Source organism: Wyeomyia smithii, chromosome 2 (genome assembly GCF_029784165.1).
Source record: "Wyeomyia smithii strain HCP4-BCI-WySm-NY-G18 chromosome 2, ASM2978416v1, whole genome shotgun sequence".
NCBI classification, from domain to species: Eukaryota; Metazoa; Arthropoda; class Insecta; order Diptera; family Culicidae; genus Wyeomyia; species Wyeomyia smithii.
Window position 1 is genome coordinate 128,461,572 of NC_073695.1, and position 25,309 is coordinate 128,486,880.

Below are 25,309 nucleotides of genomic sequence, written 5' to 3' on the forward strand. Positions count from 1 at the left end.
GTGCTGTGTTGAGCAGTGTTATTATGAGCTTTTCGATTTGAAATTCGATTGTTTTAAATCGTGTCGGCCACCACGATGCTCACCGATCAGCATACGGGCCAAGCGGAACCGTACACTGCGAGCCGGCTACATCGGTACGATGACGATGCTCGACCATCGCGCGTGCTAGCGGAGTCATACACCGCAGACCGGCTGTTGGCTCGCACACTGATGCATGGTAGGGTGACGGTCGACCATGCAATGCCGTGCTAGCCGGTCCGTACACTACGGTTCGGTCTGTGGGCGCAGTATTAGGGGGCAAAGCGTGTGTCGAAATATTCTGAAAAATGATGAAATTAAATATTCTGAAAAATGATGAAATTAAATATAACTCGCACGGTGGGTCAACAATTTAAAAAAATAAAACACATTTACTTGTAACAATTTCATATTACGCCTTACGCTGCTCACCGTTATAATAATTAGGGGTCTTCATCGCGAGCTCGTGTATAAATACCCAGCCGTACTCTGTGTATCTTTCATTACTCGTCAATGTAGGTGAGTATTTTTACGGCTGGGTATTTGTATACGAGCTCGATGTGAACCCCTACTGTAAACATCAATACGAGCGAGCTGTATGATTCTGTATTGCCGTTTTTCTTTTTGGTGTGACCATAAATGTGAGCAGTTTGTCTTCTCTCTATGCGAATCTCACCTAACTGCTATCTAAACCCTTCTTTATTTGCTAGATTTTGACCCAGTTTTGACCTGACAGCCCCTCAGAAACGCACCGTGGAATTTGTCAGTACAGGTTGGACTCGATTATCCGGAACATTAAAAAAAATTTAACTCCGGATAATCGAATCACAAAAAAAATTCAAATTTGCTATTAACGAACATGAAATAAGTTTTTCCTCTTTCTTATTGTACTTTTTTGATTCAGTGGCATAACCAGAAATTATTTCTGAGGCGAAAAGTGGTAAAATCTTGAGAAGCAAAAAAAAATAAATCGGACATCGATTATTTTCACTTATATTGAACATGTTCCAAACATGCCGGAAGTGACATAAATGGTCTCAAGTATACCAGAAGGGATGGTAAAGGTAAAATTTCGTAGTAAAAATTAAAAACGAACACCAAAAAATAAAATTCCGGATAATCGAATTCCGGATATTCGAGTTTCCGGATAATCGTGTCCGACCTGTATTAGTCCTATGCTTGGGCTTAGTTTTTCTTAATAAGGGGGTTCGTTAGAAGCTTAAGTATTTATGATAAATATAAGTGAATAATGAGTTTGTATGGCCAATCACAAATTGTGCCTTCTCAGCACTGTTAGAAATTTGTAATTTTAATTGTTAGGATTTCTTTATCGTTCGTAGGAATTCAAACCTACAACGTGTTGTCTGAATGTTCAAAAATGGATCTAAAATCGGAAAAATTATCAACTACGAATCAACTACAACTATGAATATGCAACGATAGGTACAATTTTATTCTCTGGAATGATCCATAAGTGCAAAATAAGAGGGGAAATTGGTATTAGTCTCTCTACCATTGCTTCAGGGAGCAGCTTTTGTGCTATGTGCACCCTCTTAATTCTTTAGGTCTCTTTGCTAACTTAGCTAACTAGCCTGGAGACTGGCCGTTAGCTAACACTGGCTTGTCGGTGGTCAAACTGACGCATGTTTTGCAGCTCTAAAACTATTTGAGAGGCGGCTGCACTAACCACCCTTCAAATGTTCGGGTCTTTACACATCCTCTGAACTAGGTTGTCCGGAGTGGTATCTGGCCCGCTCGGCAGGTTGGCCGACCACCTCTGGTCCGAGTTTGAGATACTGGAACGTCGGTGTAGTGACTCGCCAGCCGGAGGCCAAGGATTTGGCTCGTGGCGTGGAAAGAGTCCCTCTACGATCCGCTCAAGCATCGCTGGTGATTTTTCAGCGGGCGCCATCGCACCCTTGGTCTTGGCCATCACCATCCTATAGGCGTTACCCCACGGGTTAGTGTTAGCACTAGCGCACAGTCTTTCGAAGCACGCATGTTTACTAGCTGTTATTGCTCTCTTAAGCGCCGTTTTTGCGGAGCTGAATGCCCCTCGACGATCTTCCCTTTCTTCGTCAGTTCGCGCACGTTGAATCCTTCTTCTCGCTTGAAGACACGCTCTGCGGAGGTCCGCTATCGCGTCGGTCCACCAGTAGACTGGTGGCCTTCCATGCCTAGGCTGGCGGTTCCTAGGCTTAGTGGCGTCACACGCCCGCGAAAGTATGGCAACAAGTTGATCAGCGCTCGGGTTACGAATTCTGCTCGCCTCGTGTTCTCGTCTAATTGCTTCCGCAAATACCTCTTCGTTGAAGTGTGATATCCTCCACCCGCGAGGAGCTGCAGTGTTAATTTTACTCGCCACATGTGGTCTCGTTTTACAGTCTACACTATAACAGACCGCCAGGTGGTCGCTATGAGTGTAGCCATCGTCTACCCTCCAGTTCGTGATCAGTCCTGGACTACAGAACGTCACATCGACTTCGTTTCTACTGAAGGTGCTCTTCATGCCGACGTTAACCAGATCTATGTTGAGCTTCGCCAAAGCCTCCAACAAGATCCGGCCTCTCTGGTTTGTGCGTCGACTTCCCCACTCAGTTGCCCATGCGTTGAAGTCGCCCGCCACTACCAACGGTGATAGACCGACCAGCTCCACGGTGGCTCGGTCGATCATCCTTGCGAACTGCTCGGTAGACCAACGAGGCGGAGCATAGCAGCTGCAGTAGTACACTCCATTCACCTTGGCAACCGCGTATCCTTCGTTTGAGGTTGACACTACCTCCTGAACCGGGAACCTGCTCGTCGTCCATATTGCCGCCATACCGGACCCGTCCGAAATCCAGTTACCGTTTCCGGCAGGAATACGGTAGGGGTCCGAGATTATGGCGATGTCCGACAACGACTCAGTGACTGCTTGGTATAGCAGTTGCTGAGCCGCGAAGCAGTGGTTCAAATTTAGCTGTGTCACTCTCACGCCCGTGGCTTGCTAGTCGGCTTACCGGCCGTGCACCTCGGGCCTCCCATTATGTGCTTTGCGTCACGCTTTCCGGCGCATGCCAAGCACTTAGGAGGCTCTCCACAGTGTTTGCTTTTGTGGCCTGAAGCACCGCACCGCCTGCATAGGGAGCTCCTGTCAGACCCCTTGCAGCTAAAGGACTTGTGTCCTTGCTCGAAGCATCGAAAGCAGACCTCCAGCGGCTGGTAGATGCTGAGTGGGCACATTGACCAGCCCACTTTGAGCCTCGCTACCTTAAGCGCCTGATTTCCGTCCACCTACGGAAGCCTGACAGTGGCGGTCTGGGTCCCTACTGGGCCTTTGCGCAGTAGAGCTGCCTCTGGTGCCACAGCCACTTCGCACTGCTCCTTGAGGGCATCCATGACATCACATGCCTCGGTGACCTCGTCCAGATATTTAACTTGTAGGGTTACCTGCGACGTGAGTGCCCGAACCTGCACTCCATCTCCAAGCGCCTCTTAGGCCAACGCCCGATAGGCTAGGGCCTTGTTTCTGGCTTCTTTGCGGAGCTCAACGATCATTTCTCCCTTGCGGGATCGGCGGATGCTATGCACATCTGCCCCCAGATCTTTAAGCTTCGCGTCGCCTCTCATTGCCTGAAGGACTTCTGAGTACTTTAACTCTTCTGTCTTCAGGATGAGTGCGTCGCCCTTATTTTTAACTTTCTTCGTCGCAGGATTTGTAACCGGGTGAGGGTTTTTGGCCACTAACTTTTGGCTCCTACCCCTTTCCGGAACCGTTACCTGGAGCCTCTCTGCTCCTTGGCTGCCACCGTGGGCATTGTTTGCGCCACTCCTTCGCCGGACTGAGGGCTGTTTGCGATTAAACGCTGCTTGGTACCCTCGGGGGCCGTCTCTCCCGGGACTGTTACGTTCATTTGGCCGCTGGCCCTGCCGCGCAAACCGCCGCAAACGTGTTGGAGTCCATTTGGACCGACTTCGTCGCCCGCTCGGTCACCTTCGTCTCCTCTTTCTCCGTAGCCGCAGCTTTCATTTCGAGCTCGACATACTACATACATACTGGAAGGCCTGCCAGGTTTTACGGGACGGAGACCCCTGCACCGGTTGTAATCCCGCCGTTTCAAGCCGTTGTCACACGACATTACTAAGGGAGCTCGGCGCAGGTGCCAGCCCAAAATCGTGGTACGAAAACGAAATCCGACTCGTATCCCATAGCGATGCGACCAGTTGCCGTAATTGGGAACATTACTGGCATCAGCCCCAATGGGCGTTATAGTGCATTTGGGTGGTGGGAGCGGCACTACTCGCTCCGTCGGAGCTGCTTGCGGACAGTGTGGCTTTTGCGAGAATTCAGCGGCCCAATGCCTGAATCTCGCCACAACCTAGGCTAGCTCCCGCTGATGGTCCGGGACTGCTTGCTAGCAGTGAGCACTTCCGTGGCCTTCGGTAATCGCCAATTACCGACCCGTGGCGGCATACAGCTCTGCATATATATATATATATATATATATATATATATATATATATATATATATATATATATATATATATATATATATATATATATATATATATATATATATATATATATATATATATATATATATATATATATATATATATATATATATATATATATATATATATATATATATATATATATATATATATATATATATATATATATATATATATATATATATATATATATATATATATAGGTCGGACTCGATTATATACAGACTCGATTATATATTGACTCGATTATATATTGACTCGATTATATATTGACTTGATTATATATTGACTCGATTATATATTATTCGATTATATATAAAATTGTACATAATCGAATCATAAAATTTTTTTTTTCTTTTCAATTTTAAATATAACTTACCTAAAGCAGCAATGTCGTAAAGGGATCGTCTAAAAATACGTAACGCTTAGAGGGAGGTTGAGATCTGACAAAACGTCGCAATCAATACTAAAAATTTTGAAGATCTATACAAAGAGCTTTACCTAGAGGAAAGAGGGGGTCGAAAATAGTTTTTATTTACGGTACGTAATTAATGGACGTTCCCTTCAACCCAATATGACGTAACGCAACATTTTTTTACCCAGAAGGTTGATTTTTGAGCCATAATGTTTCAAGTTAAGTACAGCTGATCTTAAACAAAAGTATCGCGAGGCAACGTTTACAAATTATGTAACGCTCAGGAAACGGGAAAGTGTGTTGGGTGGGCAAAGTGTTGCAACCCATACGAAAAATTTAAACAAAAAGCATGGCAAAAGGAAAAAGGAGATCCACAACAATTATTCTTGCGTTATGTTATAAATAAGCGCTTCCTTATTGATTAATAAAAGTCCGTTCAAATGTTACATAATGCAAGCAGGGCTGAGGAAATTTTTAATGCCTGGTGTGCTGAGTATTGTAAACATGCTAGACAAAGTGGTGAGGGGTTTCCGGAAGTCCAATATTCATGTCATGTTAAATTTGAATGGACCCTAATATTACTATTTCAATGTTAAGGTTGAGGTGATAGAGATTGACTTTTTTCAAATACTTATTTTTATAAAGTTGAAATCAATACATATATTTTTGTACATACATATATTTTTGTATAAAAGGTTTTTTTGTGACTTTAAAGGGGTTTGTCAAAAAAATTCTACTTATTTATTTAAAAACATCAAAAGATGTATGCATGTAACGCTCAGGAAACGGGAAAGTGTGTTGGGTGGGCAAAGTGTTGCAACCCATACGGAAAATTTAAACAAAAAGCATAGCAAAAGGAAAAAGAAGATCCACAACAATTATTCTTGCGTTATGTTATAAATAAGCGCTTCCTTATTGATTAATAAAAGTCCGTTCAAATGTTACATAACGCAAGCAGGGCTGAGGAAATTTTTAATGCCTGGTGTGCTGAGTATTGGAAACATGCTAGACAAAGTGGTGAGGGGTTTCCGGAAGTCCAATATTCATGTCATGTTAAATTTGAATGGACCCTAATATTACTATTTCAATGTTAAGGTTGAGGTGATAGAGATTGACTTTTTTCAAATACTTATTTTTATAAAGTTGAAATCAATACATATATTTTTGTACATACATATATTTTTGTATAAAAGGTTTTTTGCGACTTTAAGGGGGTTAGTCAAAAAAATCCTACTTATTTATTCAAAAACAACAAAATATTTATGCAAAATAAACAAAAAAAAAATTTTTCTGATTCGATTATATATAGGATTCGATTATATATACCGTCTGCCAGGGTGAGATTAAGCCACGGGGGTGAGATTGAGCCAAAACGGGAAATGTTTGTATGTTAAATTGCTTGAGATTTCTAGAACCTAATACCTCAAATTCAATACTTTATGGAACGTGACATAATCGTTCACAACTTCAAATGAAATGTAGATAATAACAGTGAACTGCTTCACTTGAATAATTTTTCAAAGTACAGGGTGAAAAACATGCGCAAATAATGTTATCGAAAAATCCGATCCCTGGGAAACCAACCCGATCAAGAAATCACATGAACTTACTACTCAGTTGGTACGTTAGGATGTCGTCTCCAATGTGTTGAGGAAATATTATGCATTGAACCTGTGTTGGCTCAGAAAACAATGTTTTTCCAAACTGTACGCTTTTCGAGCCCTTTTGAGGTGAGATTGTGCCAAGCTTTAAAGCTTGAGAACAGTAAGCTAACAACTGTTACATGGAAATTTACAATGACTGATATTACTTATGGAATGTAACAAAATTTTTTACACCTACTCTATATAAACTGATGACTTTTAAAGCGAGGAAGGAGGATTGTGGGTACGTTTCCAGCGGTTTTGAGATCTCCAATGAAATATATAGTGGTCAATGACACATAATAATTGAAACGAGAAGTCTTCTCAGGCTTGATGTCTTAACGTTTTCCCTTTCTAAGCTACCTGGAGACGCCACTATGTGTATAGAGACTGTCCATAAGCCACGTTCTCATAACTGGTTACTCCAGATATCGATTTGATCGAGACATACATTTTTCTATAATTCATATGAAACGTAGTTTCTGGTCAACCCCCTACAGCCCCTGATAGTCCACGTTGTTTATGGTCGTCCCTATACTTACTGTTTTATCATGTTATTCATGTGAATTATTCGTAGATACACTACTGTCAATTTACTTACTTACTTACTTAGATGGCCGTACGTCCTTAGACATGGCCTGCACAACGTGGTTCCGCCAATTCACTCGGTCCATGGCTGCCTGCCTCCAGTTCTGCGGGCACCCGGTACTTTACTGTCAATTTAAAAGCTATTAAATTCTACTTTTGTTTTGAAGTAGAATACTTCTCTTAGGAAGTTCGGCTACAAAGTGAAAAATATGTCCAATTTCAAATGCTAATAAATCGGTTAGTATTCGATGGATTTCCTTCGTTCTTGCAGCAGTCAATTGGAAAATCTTTTAAGATTCTCCCCAAAAGAAGATAATTATAATTTTATTATTCACACTATTGTACTATTGAAAATAGTCAAGCCTTGTCAAAACGAAAAATTCGACCTCTGATTGGTCGTTATATGATTGCTTCCCAAGCACGGTCGACAGAATCATATACCTTGCAATTTAAAACATGCTATTTGGCCTATATAAGAGCCTGTTTCAGCCGAAGCCGTTCATAATAGTTCTAGACAGCGACAACAGCAGTCGTCCTCCCTTAGCAGCAGCACTAGCAGTTCAGTGGATACCAAGCGATGGCGGAAAGCGGCCACAGCTGGGGCGTAGCAATGGATAGCGCACTAGTTGCAGCGGATTCCAGCAACGATAGCAGCTGGGCCAGCTGATGCAGAGACAGTGGATAACAATGGCAGCGTATAGCGGCCATAACTGTGGCATGGCTATGGATAGCGCACTAGTTGCAGCGGATCTTAGCATCGATAGCGGCTGATGCAGTTAGGCACTTTAGTGAAATGCAGTCTCTGTGCGATAGTGGGCACTAGTAAATGCATTTAATGAACAGATGACTCATTTTGACAACACGTGAGCCGTCTAGTTTTGAGTGTTAAATCAGCTTTTCACTGTTTATTTTATCACAAGGAATATTTTATTCACACAGTCAGTGATAACGCAAAGATGTGATCGGCATCTTATCCGATACTAAAATGAACAACAAATCGTCCTTTTCAGGATGAAATAAAAACTTGATTGAAGAGTTAATATTTTCTAATGAGTTAATTCACATTTTTAAATTTATAAACGTTATAAATTTTACATCATGTGTCTCAAAAAGTACTGAATTATCTTTTCCTTCAGTCATGAGCACGACATCCGAAAAAATTTCATCTCAAAATTTAAAAAATTTTAAGCCCTAACCATGACAAGCAACCTACTATATTATTGAAAATGGTCAATCTTTGTTGAAGCGCAAAATTCGATTGATCTGATTAGTCAAAGATTATTACCTAGAAAAAATGACTGACATGCAAGCAGCTGGGTTATCTTTCTTGTTAAAGTATTCTACTTCAACCTTGCGGTCGTGGCTTTGCACACAACCCTCCTGTTTTTCAATACTTTGAGACGATTCAACACAAGGGTAACGTCATTAACAAATGAAATGAAGAGCAAAGGGCCTAAATGGGAGCCTTGTGGAACTCCAGATGTCACTTTTACTGGTATAGAAAGGTGTCCCTTAAACCTAACTGTTTGTGTCCTATTCGTCAAATAAGATTCAATCCATCTAAGTAGGCCTGACTCAAATCCCAGTTTTTTTAATTTGAACATCAGCATGGAAATATTTACTCTGTCAAAAGCTTTACTAAAATCCGTGTATAGAGTTTCCACGAAGTTACCACTGTCCATAGACGCAGGAGAGAAATCAATAAATTCAAGCAAGTTGGTAGCCGTAGACCTTCCGTTGTAAAAACCATGTTGGTTACACGTTATGCGGTTCTTTACCTGATTAAATATTTTTTGATTTACGATAGTTTCAAAAAGTTTGGGGATACACGATATTATTGCAATGCCACGATAATTTTTTATGTCCGATCTGTTACCTGACTTGAAAATCGGTATAAGAAAAGATTTTTTCCAGACTGATGGAAATTGTCCGGACGTAAGGGATAAGTTGAAAAGCCAAAACAAGGGTTTTACGAAGGCAGGAGCAAGATTTTGCATAAGTGAGGGTGGAATTCCATCTGGACCTGGACCTTTTGAAGCGTCCAGTTCTTTTAGTGTTGCGAGGATTTCTTGAACAGTTATTTGCTTAATAAATACGTTATTTATTGGTTCATGCAAGTGCGAGAAATACTTAAAGTCCCTGACTTCGTCGCTATTTTTATAAACGGTTTGAAAAAAGCTCGCAAACTTGTTGCAGATTTGCTTTGAGTCAAAGGCAAAGTCTTCATTTGCATGCGAAATGGGAAGTTATTAGACTTCGTTTTATCGTTTGCAAATTTAAAAAAACTGTTTTGGATCTGATTTAATGTCATTTTCTACCCTTGTGTTGTAGCTCTCATACGCAATAGATATTTTAGTATTCAGTTCATCACATATGTTCAAATATTTGTCCAAATTTCCTTGGTCTTTAAGTTTTTTGTAAGTTTTATGAGCTTTTTGTTTCCTATTCTTTAAATTTTTGATTTCTCTGATGAATTAGATGGGACCTTTAAAGCTAGCCGTTTTCTTTTTTGATTTTTGGTACAGTTGAGTCTAAAACACCATACAGTGATGATAAAAAATTATCAACCGCTTTTTTCATATCTATTTCATTTTTTAGAAATGATTGCCAGTCAATGTCAGTTAATTTACGATTGATTAGTTCAAAATTTGCTTCAGTGAAGTTTGAGATGAAGATTGAGTTAACCTGATTTAATCCAAGTTGACTAAATCCGTCAAAAATAAATTGCAAAGTTTCGTTTTCTCCTACTACAGGGAGTAAAAGCGATTCATTATCATAATTTTCAATAAAATCAGCCTCATTTTGATTGAAATCTCCATATTTATGAATTCTTGAGTTAGTGTTGGACTCATCATTCACTAATTCTACCGTCCTTAAAAAATTTTCATATGATTGCTTTTTGGCAAAGTGGGGTGGAAAGTAAACAGATACGAAAATATGAATTTCACCCTTCAATAGAACTTTAACCCAGACATCTTTAAATTCGGTATGTTTCTGGGTTATGATTTGCTCAAAATCATGCTGAACCTCAACAGCCACAAGCACTCCTCCACCTGATTTCTTATCAGATAGTGATAAATCACGATCGCTCCTGAACACATTAAAGGAACTGTTGAAAACAAACCAAAAAAGCAAACCAAATTAATCGAGCATTTAATACACAGAACAGAAAAATCCAATGTACATTATAACCCCATCCATGTAAAAATCAATGACACAGTTTATTTGAAAATAGAAAACAGAAAAAAACTTGAACCATTTTACGAAGGTCCATATATAGTAAAAGATATTTTAGACCCCAATTGCAGAATTCAACATACAAGAACAAAAACCGTAGTAATTGTACACAAAAACAGTCTAATCAAAACATAAACAAAATCTTTCGATTCAAGTATGACAAACACCATCAAACTATTATACGACAATTTCAATAGAAAAAAAAACATGTATGTTATATTAAGAAGTATCATTATACAAAAAAAAAACCCAAATTAATCCACCTAGCGGTCAGACTCAGCCTTTCTCATTCAAACTTATTATTTGTAAAAATATATTTACATGAATGCTTAAATCCAATAAAGGATTATTCACTGATTGGGTTCTAAAATATTGATGTTCTAATTGAAGTATAAAATATGAAATTTGACGTAATGTTAGTGCTTAAGAAATAGCGAAATAAAAGAAATGACTCTTAATTTGAAACAATTTCAATTTAATCACGAGCGATACCGGGAACGTTCAAATAGTACGATACCGCATTTGAATCATGTTGAGGCCATATATACTGATCAAAGCAGGTATAGTGTTGAATAGTCTTTGAATTTCTTTCCTTTCCAAAACTTTCGAACAGCATATCAAATTGTTATGAAGTTTGTTAGTTGTAAGTTTGAGAGATGACTCGTTTGTATGACACTAGTTATGTTCAAATAAGTCATGTAATACTTGAGATAATAGACTTTCGTTGTTTTAACAATTTGATACATAACGGTTGCTTAAGTTTGATTACAATCCAATGGAAAGGGAACGTATAGGGCAGCCACACTTTGAACCACGTGTCCAATCATAATTCATCAGTTAACCCTTAACTAGCCCGTTCATCTGATATCAATATTGTTCAAATCGGTTGTGTAGTTTCTAAGGTAATGAAGTTTCGTGATTTTCACATTTCGATACATTACAGACGAAGTTACATTCCAATTACAGCAAAATTCAATAGGGTGTTATGAGGCAGCTAGACCTTTCATTTGATACTAATTCTGTGGAAATCGGGTCAACCATCTCTGAGAAAAGTGAGTGAGCCCAAGTAGTCATCAGAATATGTTTCTTTTCATAGCTGGATTTCACATTTTTAAACATAACAGGAAAAGTAATAATCCGTTCACAAAAAAAATCATTAGGGTCTTATGGGGCAACAAGACTTTCCATATGACACTGATTTTATGAAAATCGGTCCAGCCATCTCTGAGAAACATGAGTGAGATTAAACAGTCTCCAGAACACGTTACTTTCCATAACTTTTGAACCACAAGTTCAATCTTAATAAAATTCAAAAGTTAATGTTTTTTTGGGTAGCCCGTTTATTTGAAATCAATTTTGTTCAAATCGGTTGTGTAGTTTCTGAGATATTGATGTTTCGTGATTTTTGCATTTTGATACATAATCTCTAAACTAGAAATCAGATTACAATAAAATTCAATTGGGTCTTATAGGGCAACTAGACTTTTCATTTGCAATTAATTTCATTGAAATCGGCTCTGCCATCTCTGAGAAAATCGAGTGAGATTGGGAGAGCGTTACACACACACACACACACACACACACACACACACACACACACACACACACACACACACACAGACACACCGAAAATGCTAAGCTCGTCGAACTGAATCGAGTGATATACGACATTCGGCCCTTTTGAGCACTTTTATACCTCAATTTTTGCAGTGATTGCTATACCTTTCTAGGAGAAAGGCAATAGGAGAAAGGCAAAAAGTGAAATGATAGAAATGACTTTTTATTTCAACTTCAATCCTGAGCAAGGCCGCAAACATTGAAATAGTACAATATCAAAAACAAAATATTTTGATCGTAGCTATAGTTTTAAACAGTCTGCGGGTTTCATTTCTTTCTATAACTTTCAAACCAAAAACTGTTCATAGCTTTAAGCTAAAAGTTTGGTTACAATGAAATTCAATAGCTACCTAAGCGTCAAATAGACCCTTCATTTGACACCAAGATAGAAAGAATCGGTCAGACCATCTCTGAGAAAAGTGAGTGCGAAAAAAGGTGCACATACACACGTACACACTCACACACAAACATATACACCTATACATGCATATATGCAGAAAATGCTCGATTCGTCGAACTGAGTCGAGTAGTATATGACATTTGGCCTTTTGGATCACTTTTCTACCTTTTAATTGGCCAGTGATCTTTAGGAGAAAGTCAATATGTTTACTTTTATTATGTGATTTCACATTTTTATAAACAACGGACTAAGTTACTATCCGATTACAATGAAATTCAATAGCAACCTATGAGGCAACTAGACCTTTCATTCGACTCTAATTTTGTGAAAATCGGTTCAGCCATCTCTGAGAAAAATGAGTGAGTTTAAACAACCTCGGGATAACTATTTTACATAACTTTCGAACCATATGTTCAATCATAACGAAATTTAAAAGTTAAGGGTTTTGAAGACAGCCCGATCATTTGAAACCAGTTTTATTGAAATCGGTTATGTGGTTTCTGAGATATTGATGTTTCCTGATTTTTACATTTTGATACATAACCCCTAAACTAATTTATGAAAATCGGTCCAGACATCTCTGAGAAAAGTGAGTGAGAAAAAAAAGTTGCACATACACACACACACACACACACACACACACACACACACACACACACACACACACACACACACATACACACATACATACAGAAAATGCTCAGTTCGTCGCAAGGGGTCGACTGGTATATGACATTCGGCCATTGGAACCACTTATACCTTTGGTTTTATACCTTTGGTTTTTCCAGTGATTGCTATACCTTTCTAGGAGAAAGGCAAAAAGGTTATTTCATAAACTACAATAAACAAACAAGGATATTATTCACATTTATCAGACTTATCAAAATTTGTGAGAAACAACTGGAGACAGACGTCTAAATTTTGTTTGGAGCAATTTCATCGTTCATAAAATTACTCTCGTAAAGAGGGATGGTGTCGTATACCAACTCTTTTGTACGGCGTCGTAAACCATAAACAAACATATCTCGAATCAAACCACTGACCCGCGCAAGTAAATTCCGTTACTTACTGAAAGCCTTATGACTAAGCGTTACAGCACACTCAGCACGCTACCATGCCTTGCTGATTCATACAGCACGCAAAATGCAGCGTTGCAATTTTAATGCTCGTCTCTCCAGCTGTTTCCAGTAAGGCACCAAACTGGCCACACATGAATTAAATTTTTTTGGGCAATTGCATTTGCCTATAAAAGCGAATGGTTTCTAATAAAGAGCAATCAATTAATCAATTAGCATTCCGCAGTGACTGGTCTACTCCAGTTCGTCTCACCGGAATAGCTTCGAACGTAAAGAAGTTTTATCATTGCGAACGGATTGACTGTCGTCAACTCCGTTACCGCAAACAAAAGAATCCTCCCAATGTTCAGCCGGTGGTTTAAAAAGTTTATTTTAAGTCTATTAAGTTTATTGAAATTCAGTAAGTTTATTAAACTTCATCCGCGTGATGGTGCAAGACTTATGTCCAAACACTACACGGGCTTGTAGAAAGTAATCACTGCGTTTGTAGCGATGGCTACACGCAAAAGTTCAAGCTTTAATCATCAAATGTGTCCTGATAAAACGCACAATGATTGCTCTGATTTCGCACAAAAAATGTGTGAAATGCAGAACGCATCAGTTGTACAATGAATACATGGACAGAGATCGGAATCAGAATGTGTATCATACACACAAATTCGTGATGTTTCGGCAAACTTCGGCTTCGGGCTAACGATCTGTTTCGGGGCGCTCAAAAAACCGCTGCTTACTTTCACGAGCCGGTGCGTATCAAAGGCTAGTGCATCCCTAATCGCTGTCAGCAAACGAAACAGCCAATAGCGCGCCTTGTTGCAACAGGATTTACTGACGCTGGTGCCAGTAACATGGAACCGAATGCATATGAATAAAACCAGAGTCGTAAGTAAATTAAAATATTTTGAACAAACCCAATGTCTTTTTGTTTGTTATTGATTCGATGATGTTTTTAGATGACCGGATTCATGATAAGGAATCAATCAGTTGGTATTTTCATCAATTCATACATGACCAAAATCATCAGTGTTTATTGTTGGTTGCACTGCTTCAACCAGGGTTGCCACACTTAAATTTGTGTTTTCCTTTGAAAAAATCTGAGCATCTGTATCTGGAACAAAAATATCTGTAAAAAAAATCTGTATTGTTTAAACATAAAAAACTTTGTATTTTTCATGTTTTTATGGTACACAAACAAAATTTTTCATTTCTGTGCCGAACACGCATCAGTACTGGACGTGTTTGGTGATCGGTCCGATAGAGTATAAAACAAAAGACGTGTGAACAAGTGTTGGCATTGTTTGCCTGGTCAAGTGAAATAAATCCGGGTTCAAGGTCGTGCCTTTGTGCAACTGTTTCGCATCGTGACTGCCAGCTGGTGCGTAAGCCGATTTGGCTGCTGGCTGGATTGTGCTACAGCAGTGGACGAGACACAAACGAGGAAAAAGAAGAAGCCATCAGTGTCAGCGAGTTGTATCGCTGTGTGGAGTGATCTCACACCTGGCTCGCTGCTGGTGGCTGTTTGGTGCTGCTGTATTGGTGCTGCTGGCTGTAACGGCTGCTACTTCGAACGATCGGACAACCAACCTTACTGGAAGGGAGAAATAAAAAGGTACGTGTTCTTGTCAGCGCTAGTGCGCTAGACTTAGCGCGATGGATGTAGATCCCTCGCCTCCCGCGCCACCATCCCCGAACCCCTCTGACCCTGACCCTTCTGTTACCCCCTCCCCTGTTCATTCTTCAGTCCCCCCTCGCCCCAGGCTTTACCCAGACGGAGCCCAGGGCAGCTATACTGTTTATTTTCGGCCAAAGGCAGGACCGAAATCGAAAAAGTTGAACCTCTTGCAGATTTCTAAAGACCTGACGAAGGAGTACAAGGGCGTGACCGAAATTTCCAAGGTCCGGCCTAACAAGCTCCGTGTCGTGGTCGGTAACCTGAAAGAGGCCAACGATATAGCTTGCTCTGAGCTCTTCACACGCGAGTATCGCGTTTACATACCCGCACGAGACGTGGAGATCGACGGTGTCATAACCGATTCGAGTCTGTCCGTCGAGTGTATACTGCAAAGTGCCAAAGGGTGCTTTAAGAACAAAACGTGTCCCGAAGTAAAGGTGCTTGACTGCAAGCAATTGCGGTCAGCATCGATCATCGGTGGCAAAACAGTATACACTCCGTCAGACTCGTTTCGAGTTACGTTCGCCGGGTCTGCACTACCAAGCCACGTCTCGATCCACCGGGTTCGTCTCCCTGTGGGGCTCTACGTGCCCCGCGTCATGAACTGCCTGAATTGCAAGCAGTTAGGCCATACAGCCGCCTACTGCTGCAATAAGGCACGTTGTGGCAAGTGTGGGGAGTCTCATGCGGAAGATTCTTGCAGTGTTAACGCTGAAAAGTGTATTCACTGCGGAGAAAATCTGCATGAGCTCTCGACATGTGCGGTGTACATGCAGCGCAGGGATAAAATAAAACGGTCTCTCAAAGAGCGTTCAAAGCGTTCCTACGCTGACATGCTGAAGAAGACCGTTACCACTTCTCCCGTTACTTCGAACCCCTTCGATCTGTTGTCCTCTGATGAAACCGATTCTGACGATTCACCAGCGGGAGCATCTTACGCCAATCCTGGGGAGTCTAGAAAGAGGAAAAATATTTCCTCTCCTAAACTTCCCAGAAAAGGTCCTAAGATTTCTCAAAGTGAAATGAAAGTTACAAACAAACCAAACAGTGCTGCGGAAAAACCGAAGCAAACTCCTCCTGGGCTGGCAAATTTAAAGTCCCAGAAGGAGTTCCCAGCACTGCCAGGAACATCTAAAACCCCAGTTGCTCCTTTTACACTCCCAGTTGATGAAACAAACTCTGGATTAGTGAAATTTTCTGACATTGTGGACTGGATTTTTGAAACTTTCAATGTACCCGATCCAATTAAAATTTTTCTTACAGCATTCCTCCCAACAGTTAGATCATTTTTGAAGCAGTTGACTGCCCAATGGCCTCTCCTTGCAGCGATTGTATCCTTCGATGCCTAATTCAACTGCGTATATGAAGGATTCTATCTCTGTCTTACAGTGGAATTGTAGAAGTATTTTACCAAAAATTGATTCGTTTAAAGTTTTGATAAATAAAAACAAATGCGATGCATTTTCCCTTTATGAAACTTGGCTTACTTCAAATATTGATCTCAACTTCCATGATTTTAATATTATTCGCCTTGATCGAGACACCCCATATGGAGGAGTACTTTTAGGGATTAAAAAGTGCTATTCTTTTTATCGTATTAACCTCCCCTCGATTCCAGGCATCGAAGTTGTCGCATGTCAAATGACAATACAAGGTAAAGAGCTTTGTATTGCCTCAATATATATTCCCCCCAGAGCACAGGTTGGGCAACGGCTGCTCTTTGATTTAATAGAACTTCTTCCCTCACCACGTTTGATTTTGGGAGACTTCAACTCTCATGGCGTGGCTTGGGGTTCCCCATACAATGATAACCGCTCCTCTTTAATCTATAACCTTTGCGATGACTTCGACATGACTATTTTAAACAACGGTGAAATGACACGTATCCCGAAACCTCCAGCGAGCCCAAGCGTTTTGGATCTATCCTTATGTTCGACGTCGCTACGGTTGGATTGCACATGGAAGGTAATCCTCGATCCTCACGGTAGCGACCATCTGCCTATTCTTATTTCAATTACTAACGGGTCAACTCGCATGCGACCAATTGACATTCCGTATGACCTCACACGAAATGTCGATTGGAAGTTATACGAGGAAATGATTTCAAAAGCGGTCGAGTCGATTAAACATCATTCACCACTTGAAGAATACAACCTCCTCGCGGGCTTGATTCTCGACGCCGCGTTGCAAGCTTAAGCGAAGAAATATCCCGGCGTAACGATCAAAGAACGGCCTCCCACTCCGTGGTGGGACCAAGAGTGCTCCGATGTCTACACGCAAAGATCCGACGCGTTTAAGGCCTACCAGACGGGAGGTATACCTGGCGACTATTTACGGTATTCGGAGCTTGATACCAAGCTTAAAAGCTTGGCTAAAGCAAAGAAACGTGGATATTGGCGTCGGTTCGTGAACGAGACGTCGAGGGAGACATCGATGAGCACTCTTTGGAACACAGCCCGAAGAATGCGGAATCGCGTAACGGTCAACGAAAGCGAGAAGTCTTCAAGTAGGTGGATATTTGATTTTGCCAGGAAAGTATGTCCGGACTCTGTTCCTGAGCAAAATATTGTTCGCGATGCGTCTCCGGGCCACGACGCGATAGAATCACCTTTTACGATGGCAGAATTTTCAGTTGCCCTCCTGTCCTGTAACAATAACGCGCCTGGATTAGATAGAATCAAATTCAACTTGTTGAAGAATCTACCCGGCAATGCCAAGAGGCGCTTGTTGAACTTGTTCAATAAGTTCCTGGAGCAAAACATTGTACCGCAGGATTGGAGGCAAGTGAAGGTGATCGCCATCCAAAAACCAGGGAAACCTGCTTCTAATCACAACTCTTATAGGCCGATTGCAATGCTATCCTGTATCCGGAAATTGATGGAAAAAATGATACTCCGTCGTTTAGACCACTGGGTCGAATCAAATGGTCTACTATCAGAAACTCAATTTGGCTTCCGCCGTGCCAAAGGGACGAATGATTGTCTTGCGTTGCTTTCAACAGATATTCAGCTGGCGTATGCTCGTAAAGAACAAATGGCGTCTGCGTTCTTGGACATTAAGGGGGCTTTTGATTCCGTTTCTATTGACATTCTTTCGGGTAAACTTCACCGACAAGGATTTTCTCCAATTTTGAACAATTTTTTGCACAATTTGTTGTCCGAAAAGCACATGCATTTTACGCATGGCGATTTGGCAACTTTTCGCATTAGCTACATGGGTCTTCCCCAGGGCTCATGTTTAAGCCCCCTTCTTTACAACTTTTATGTAAATGACATCGACGAATGTCTGGCAAATTCATGCACGATAAGACAACTTGCAGACGACAGTGTAATCTCTGTTACAGGAGCCAAAGCTGCCGATTTGCAAGGACCATTGCAAGATACCTTGGACAATTTGTCTGCTTGGGCTTTACAGCTAGGTATCGAATTCTCTCCGGAGAAGACTGAGATAGTAGTTTTTTCTAGGAAGCATGAACCTGCTCAGCTTCAAACACAATTAATGGGTAAAACGATTTCTCAGGTTTTGGTACACAAATATCTTGGTGTCTGGTTCGACTCTAAAGGCACCTGGGGTTGTCACGTGAGGTATCTGATGAAAAAATGTCAACAAAGAGTGAATTTTCTTCGTACAATAACCGGACAATGGTGGGGAGCCCATCCAGGAGACCTTATAAGGCTTTACCAAACAACGATATTGTCTGTTATTGAATACGGGTGTTTCTGCTTCCGCTCCGCAGCAAACACACATTTGATCAAACTGGAGCGAATACAATATCGTTGTTTGCGTATCGCCTTAGGTTGCATGCAGTCGACCCATACGATGAGTTTGGAGGTTTTAGCTGGAGTACTACCATTGAAAAACCGCTTCTGGAGCCTGTCTTCTCGTATTCTAATCAAATGTGAGGTCTTGAACCGTCCCGTGATTGAAAATTTTGAAAGGTTAATCGAACTTCATTCTCAAACCCGTTTTATGACATTGTATTTCAATCACATGTCCCAAAATATTAACCCTTCTTCGAATATTCCAAATCGTGTCGACTTATCAAATACTTCTGATTCTACTGTGTTTTTCGATACATCCATGATAGAAGAAACTCGTGGAATCCCGGATCATTTACGCGTGCAGCAGATCCCTAAAATTTTTTCCAATAAATATCGAAACATCAACTGCGACAATATGTACTACACTGACGGATCACTTCTTGATGGGTCCACTGGCTTCGGTATCTTCAATAACAATTTAACCGTCTCCCATAAGCTCGATAATCCTGCTTCTGTTTACGTCGCAGAATTAGCTGCAATTCAGTACACCCTAGGGATTATCGAAAAAATGCCCACGGACCATTATTTCATCTTTACGGACAGTCTCAGTTCCATTGAGGCTCTCCGATCGATGAAAGATGTTAAGCACTCTCCGTATTTCCTGGGGAAAATACGGGAACATCTGAGTGCTTTATCCGAAAAATCTACTCAGATTACCTTAGCGTGGGTCCCTTCTCACTGCTCGATACCGGGTAATGAGAAAGCGGACTCTTTGGCTAAGGTGGGCGCAACAAACGGTGATATTTATGAAAGACCAATTGCCTTTAATGAATTTTTCGCACTTGTACGTCAGAATACGATCATCAGTTGGCAAAATGCTTGGACCATAGGGGAATTGGGAAGGTGGTTACATTCCATAATCCCCAAAGTATCGACGAACCCGTGGTTCAAGGGGTTGGATGTAGGTCGGGATTTCATTTGCGTGATGTCCCGGCTTATGTCCAATCACTATAGATTTGACGCGCTCCTCCGTCGTGTTGGGCTCGGGGAAAGTGGTATCTGTGCCTGTGGTGAAGGTTATCACGACATAGAGCATGTGGTTTGGTCATGCCCTGTACACCGTGACGCCAGGTCTAAATTAATAGCTTCCCTGCAGGCCGAGGGTAGACAGCCGGCTGTTCCTGTTCGTGATGTCTTGGCGAGCCGTGACCTATCCTACATGTCCCTTATATACGTTTTCCTGAAATCCATCCACGCCCCAGTCTAGTCCCGTTCCCCTCCGTCTACACCCAACAAAACGACAAGAACACGTTTGAACCTTAAGCACAAAACCAGCAACCAGACCCCGCACAATAGAACCAGGACCCAAGGACTACGAGCCTCTGTCCCAACTCACGACATCGTGGCTCAGCAGAACGAATCCATACATGCCATTCGACGATTATCAGACGACCATTGAACAACAAAACACTGATTGGAAATCCCATGCTAGTTTTAAGTTAGACTTAATTTCAGCTCGTAGTCGGCAGCGAGGATAAAAAATTTGCTTTAGTTTTTAAGTCATCAGATATAATTGGCGCCGTTAAACATTAAATTGTATTTGTGCCGTGTCAAATAAATGTTATGTGAAGAAAAAAAAAAAAAAAAAAAAAAAAAAAATTTTTAGCTTGAAACGTGTGAGGAGTTGAAAATATGTTCAATTTGCTTAATATTTAATGAAATAAAATTTGGATTGTTTTTTAAAATTGATGTCAATTTCGAAAAATCTGTATATCTACTTTCCGACGAACATCTGTATATCTGTATTTACAGATGTACCGTTACTTCGGCCAAAAATCTGTTAAATACAGATTAATCTGTACATGTGGCATCCCTGGCATCAACGATAGCAGCCTTCTAAAGAACATCATCATGACGATACCAACACCGGTTAAAACTTTTGAAGTATTGTGATTTGGAGGTGCTAAATACATTCCAAATCCGCTAGAACATCAAATGCGTTATGCCCAGCACACATTTGTTGTACTGGTTCCAAACTTAATCAGTAAATGCGCTAATTTCACTCATAAATGATCTGGTTACGCACATTCCAACTTTTGCGTGTACCATGACATCGATCATGTTGTTTGGTCGTGTATCGAATTCTTTGGTGCTAGGTCCAAGCTAACAGATTCCCTTCGGGCCCGAGGAAGACAACCGAACGTTCCCGTTAGAGATATTCTGGGAAGCGGTGATTTCCAGTATATGTCAGAACTATACTTGTTCCTAAAAAATGACGACATTAACGTTTGAAAAATAAATATCTTCTTTATATTCACAAGAATACCCAACCCTCTATGTACTGATTGACGAGTATACTGGAGATAGAGAAAGCTTACACAAAGCGGAAACAACGCAGCACTCATAGCGAGACTCTGCCACGATACAAACTTCTAAATTACGCAGTGCAATGAATCGAAAAATTAGGTAATTTATTAGATATTACCCGATCAGAAGAGCATAACTAAAATATTACAAAATTCTATCAACGCAAGATACAAATAACAAATATGTTATTTGTATCTCGCGTTGATACAATTTAGTATTTTCTCATATGATTTTGATTACAAAATTTAATCTGAATGAGTTATAATATCAAAACATGAAATAAAGTTGTTTTGAAACAAGTCTAACAAGTTTTTCGTCTTTATCAAAACTTGTTGTTTCCAACAATGGTTGTTAGTATACTGTTCTATATACTTTCTTATTTTGTTAGACAAGTGATACTTTAATAGCAAAGTTTGATATGTGTTTGATACTAGTAGAATCATTTCTGTTATAATTTCTGTTATTTTAACACTTTTTTTTCTTCATCTATAATTTATTTGACACGGCACGAATACAATTCAATGTTTAACGGCGCCAATTATATCTGGTAGCTTACTTTCTAAAGTATCTTAATAACTAAAAGCAAATTTTTTATCCTCGCTGCCGACTACGAGCTGAAACTAAATCTAACTTAAAGCTAGAATGTTTTGCATTAAAAGCACTGGTTTGTTGTTTGATGGTTTTCCATTGCCATAGGTAATCTGCTACTGGGTCATGATATTACGGACTGGCATATTGGTTTATTTCCCTCGAACCCTGAGAGTATCGTGCGGGTCTGGTTGCTGTTTCCTGATTCGGGGTCTTAAAGTGTTATTTTCGTTTGGTTGGATGTAGGCGGAAGGGAATAGGACTAGACTGGGGCGTGGATGGATTTCAGGAAAACATATATAAGGGACATGTAGGGTAGGTCACGGCTCGCCAAGACATCACGAACAGGAACAGCCGGCTGCCTACCTTCGGCCTGCAGGGAAGCTAATAATTTAGACCTGGCGTCACGGTGTACAAGGCATGACCAAACAACGTGCTCTATGTCGTGATAACCTTCACCACAGGCACAGACACCACTTTCCCCGAACCCAATACGACGGAGATGCGCGTCAAATCTATAGTGATTGGACATAAGCCGGGACATCACGCAAATGAAATCCCGACCTACATCCAACCCCTTGAACCACGGGTTCGTCGATACCTTGGGGATAATGGAATGTAACCACCTTCCCAGTTCCCCTCTGGTCCAAGAATTTTGCCAACTGATGATCGTATTCTGACGAACAAATGCGAAAAATTCATTAAAGGCAATTGGTCTTTCATAAATATCACCGTTTGTTGCGCCCACCTTAGCCAAAGAGTCCGCTTTCTCATTGCCCGGTATCGAGCAGTGAGAAGGGACCCACGCTAAGGTAATCTGAAACGATTTTTCGGATAAAGCACTCAGATGTTCCTGTATTTTCCCCACGAAATACGGAGAGTGCTTAACATCTTTCATCGATCGGAGAGCCTCAATGGAACTGAGACTGTCCGTAAAGATGAAATAATGGTCCGTGGGCATTTTTTCGATAATCCCTAGGGTGTACTGAATTGCAGCCAATTCTGCGACGTAAACAGAAGCAGGATTAACGAGCTCATGGGAGACGGTTAAATTATTATTGAAGATACCGAAGCCTGTGGACCCATCGAGAAATGATCCGTCAGTGTAGAACATATTGTCGCAGTTGATGTTTCTATATTTATCGGATAAAATTTTGGGGATCTGCTGTACGCGTAAATGATCCGGGATTCCACGAGTTTCTTCTATCATGGATGTATCGAAAAACACAGTAGAATGAGAAGTATTTATTAAGTTGACACGATTTGGAATATTCGAAGAAGGGTTAATATTTTGTGACATGTGATTGAAATACAATGTCATAAAACGGGTTTGAGAATTAAGTTCGATTAACCTTTCAAAATTTTCAATCACAGGACGATTCAAGACCTCACATTTGATAAGAATACGAGAAGACTCCAAAAGCGGTTTTTCAATGGTAGAACTCCAGCTAAGACCTCCAAACTCATCGTATGGGTCGATTGCATGCAACCCAAGGCGATACGCAAACAACGATATTGTATTCGCTCCAGTTTGATCAAATGTGTGTTTGCTGCGGAGCGGAAGCAGAAACACCCGTACTCAATTACAGACAATATCGTTGTTTGGTAAAGCCTTATGAGGTCTCCTGGGTGGGCTCCCCACCACGATCCGGTTATTGTACGAAGAAAATTCACTCTTTGTTGACATTTTTTCATCAGATACCTAACGTGACAACCCCAGGTGCTTTTAGAGTCGAACCAGACACCAAGATACCCGTGTACCAAAACCTGAGAAATCGCTTTACCCATTAGTTGTGGCTGGAGCTGAGCAGGTTCATGCTTCCTAGAAAAAACTACTATCTCAGTCTTCTCCGGAGAGAATTCGATACCTAGCTGTAAAGCCCAAGCAGACAAATAGTCCAAGGTATCTTGCAATGGTCCTTGCAAATCGGCAGCTTTGGCTCCTGTAATAGAAACCACGCTGTCGTCTGCAAGTTGTCTTATCGTGCATGAATTTGCCATACATTCGTCGATGTCATTTACATAGAAATTGTAAAGAAGAGGGCTTAAGCATGAGCCCTGGGGAAGACCCATGTAGCTAATACGAAAAGTTGTCAAATCGCCATGCGTAAAATGCATGTGCTTTTCGGACAACAAATTGTTGTCCGAAAAAAATTGGAGAAAATCCTTGTCGGTGAAGTTTACCCGAAAGAATGTCAATAGAAACAGAATCAAAAGCCCCCTTAATGTCCAAGAACGCAGACGCCATTTGTTCTTTACGAGCATACGCCAGCTGAATATCTTTTGAAAGCAACGCAAGACAATCATTCGTCCCTTTGGCACGGCGGAAGCCAAATTGAGTATCTGATAGTAGACCATTTGTTTCGACCCAATGGTCTAAACGGCGGAGTATCATTTTTTTCATCAATTTCCGGATACAGGATAGCATTGCAATCGGCCTATAAAAGTTGTGATCAGAAGCTGGTTTCCCTGGTTTTTGGATGGCGATCACCTTCACTTGCCTTCAATCCTGCGGTACAATGTTTTGCTCCAGGAACTTATTGAACAAGTTCAACAAGCGCCTCTTGGCATTGCCGGGTAGATTCTTCAACAAGTTGAATTTGATTCTATCTAACCCAGGTGCGTTATTGTTACAGGACAGGAGGGCAACTGAAAATTCTGCCAGCGTGAAAGGTGATTCTATCGCGTCGTGACCCGAAGACGCATCGCAAACAATGTTTTGCTCAGGAACAGAGTCCGACATACTTTCCTGGCAAAATCAAATATCCACCGACTTGAAGACTCCTCGCTTTTGTTGACCGTTATTTTTCTGTATGGGCTTCCTCACTGCGACCAGAATTGTAGATCTATTGTGAGATATATGCCCGGGTGTCTGCTGTATCTCGCACTTCTGTTAATAGCAATACCTCTATTGAGAAGTGGCATGCTTATTATCATTGTTCATCAGTGATTGTGTGTAATGTGCTACTCTTCCTTACACGCTTTCTGTTCTACTATACCGATACTCGTTCCTCTTGCCAAATATCACCAATTATAATTCCCTGGAGAAGTTTAGTCGTGCGTCCTTCTGGCCAGTTTTATTGATAAGAGGGACTTATTTTTTGTTAAGAGGAAGTCACGCAAAGGTATTTGTAGATTTCAGCGTAAAGAAAGGGTAACTGGTGGGGAGCCTGAGAATAAACCCATGCTTAAAAGTTCTTTTTTGACATCAGATGGACTGATTCTACTAAGATTCGAACCCACGACCATCCGCATGACAAAGCGGACTCTGTAACCTTGCAGCTCCCCGTTCGTTGACCGTTACGCGATTCCGCATTCTTCGGGCTGTGTTCCAAAGAGTGCTCATCGATGTCTCCCTCGACGTCTCGTTTACGAACCGACGCCAGTATCCGCGTTTCTTTGCTTTAGCCAAGCTTTTAAGCTTGGTATCAAGCTC

General features: G+C 41.0%; 1 protein-coding gene across 1 annotated transcript in view; it reads left to right on the forward strand.

Moving 5' to 3' along the window:
• The window catches only part of LOC129719885 (cell adhesion molecule Dscam2-like), a 414,602-nt gene that overhangs the window by 382,224 nt on the left and 7,069 nt on the right, over positions 1-25,309 (forward strand). The gene's annotated exons all lie outside the window — the stretch shown is intronic.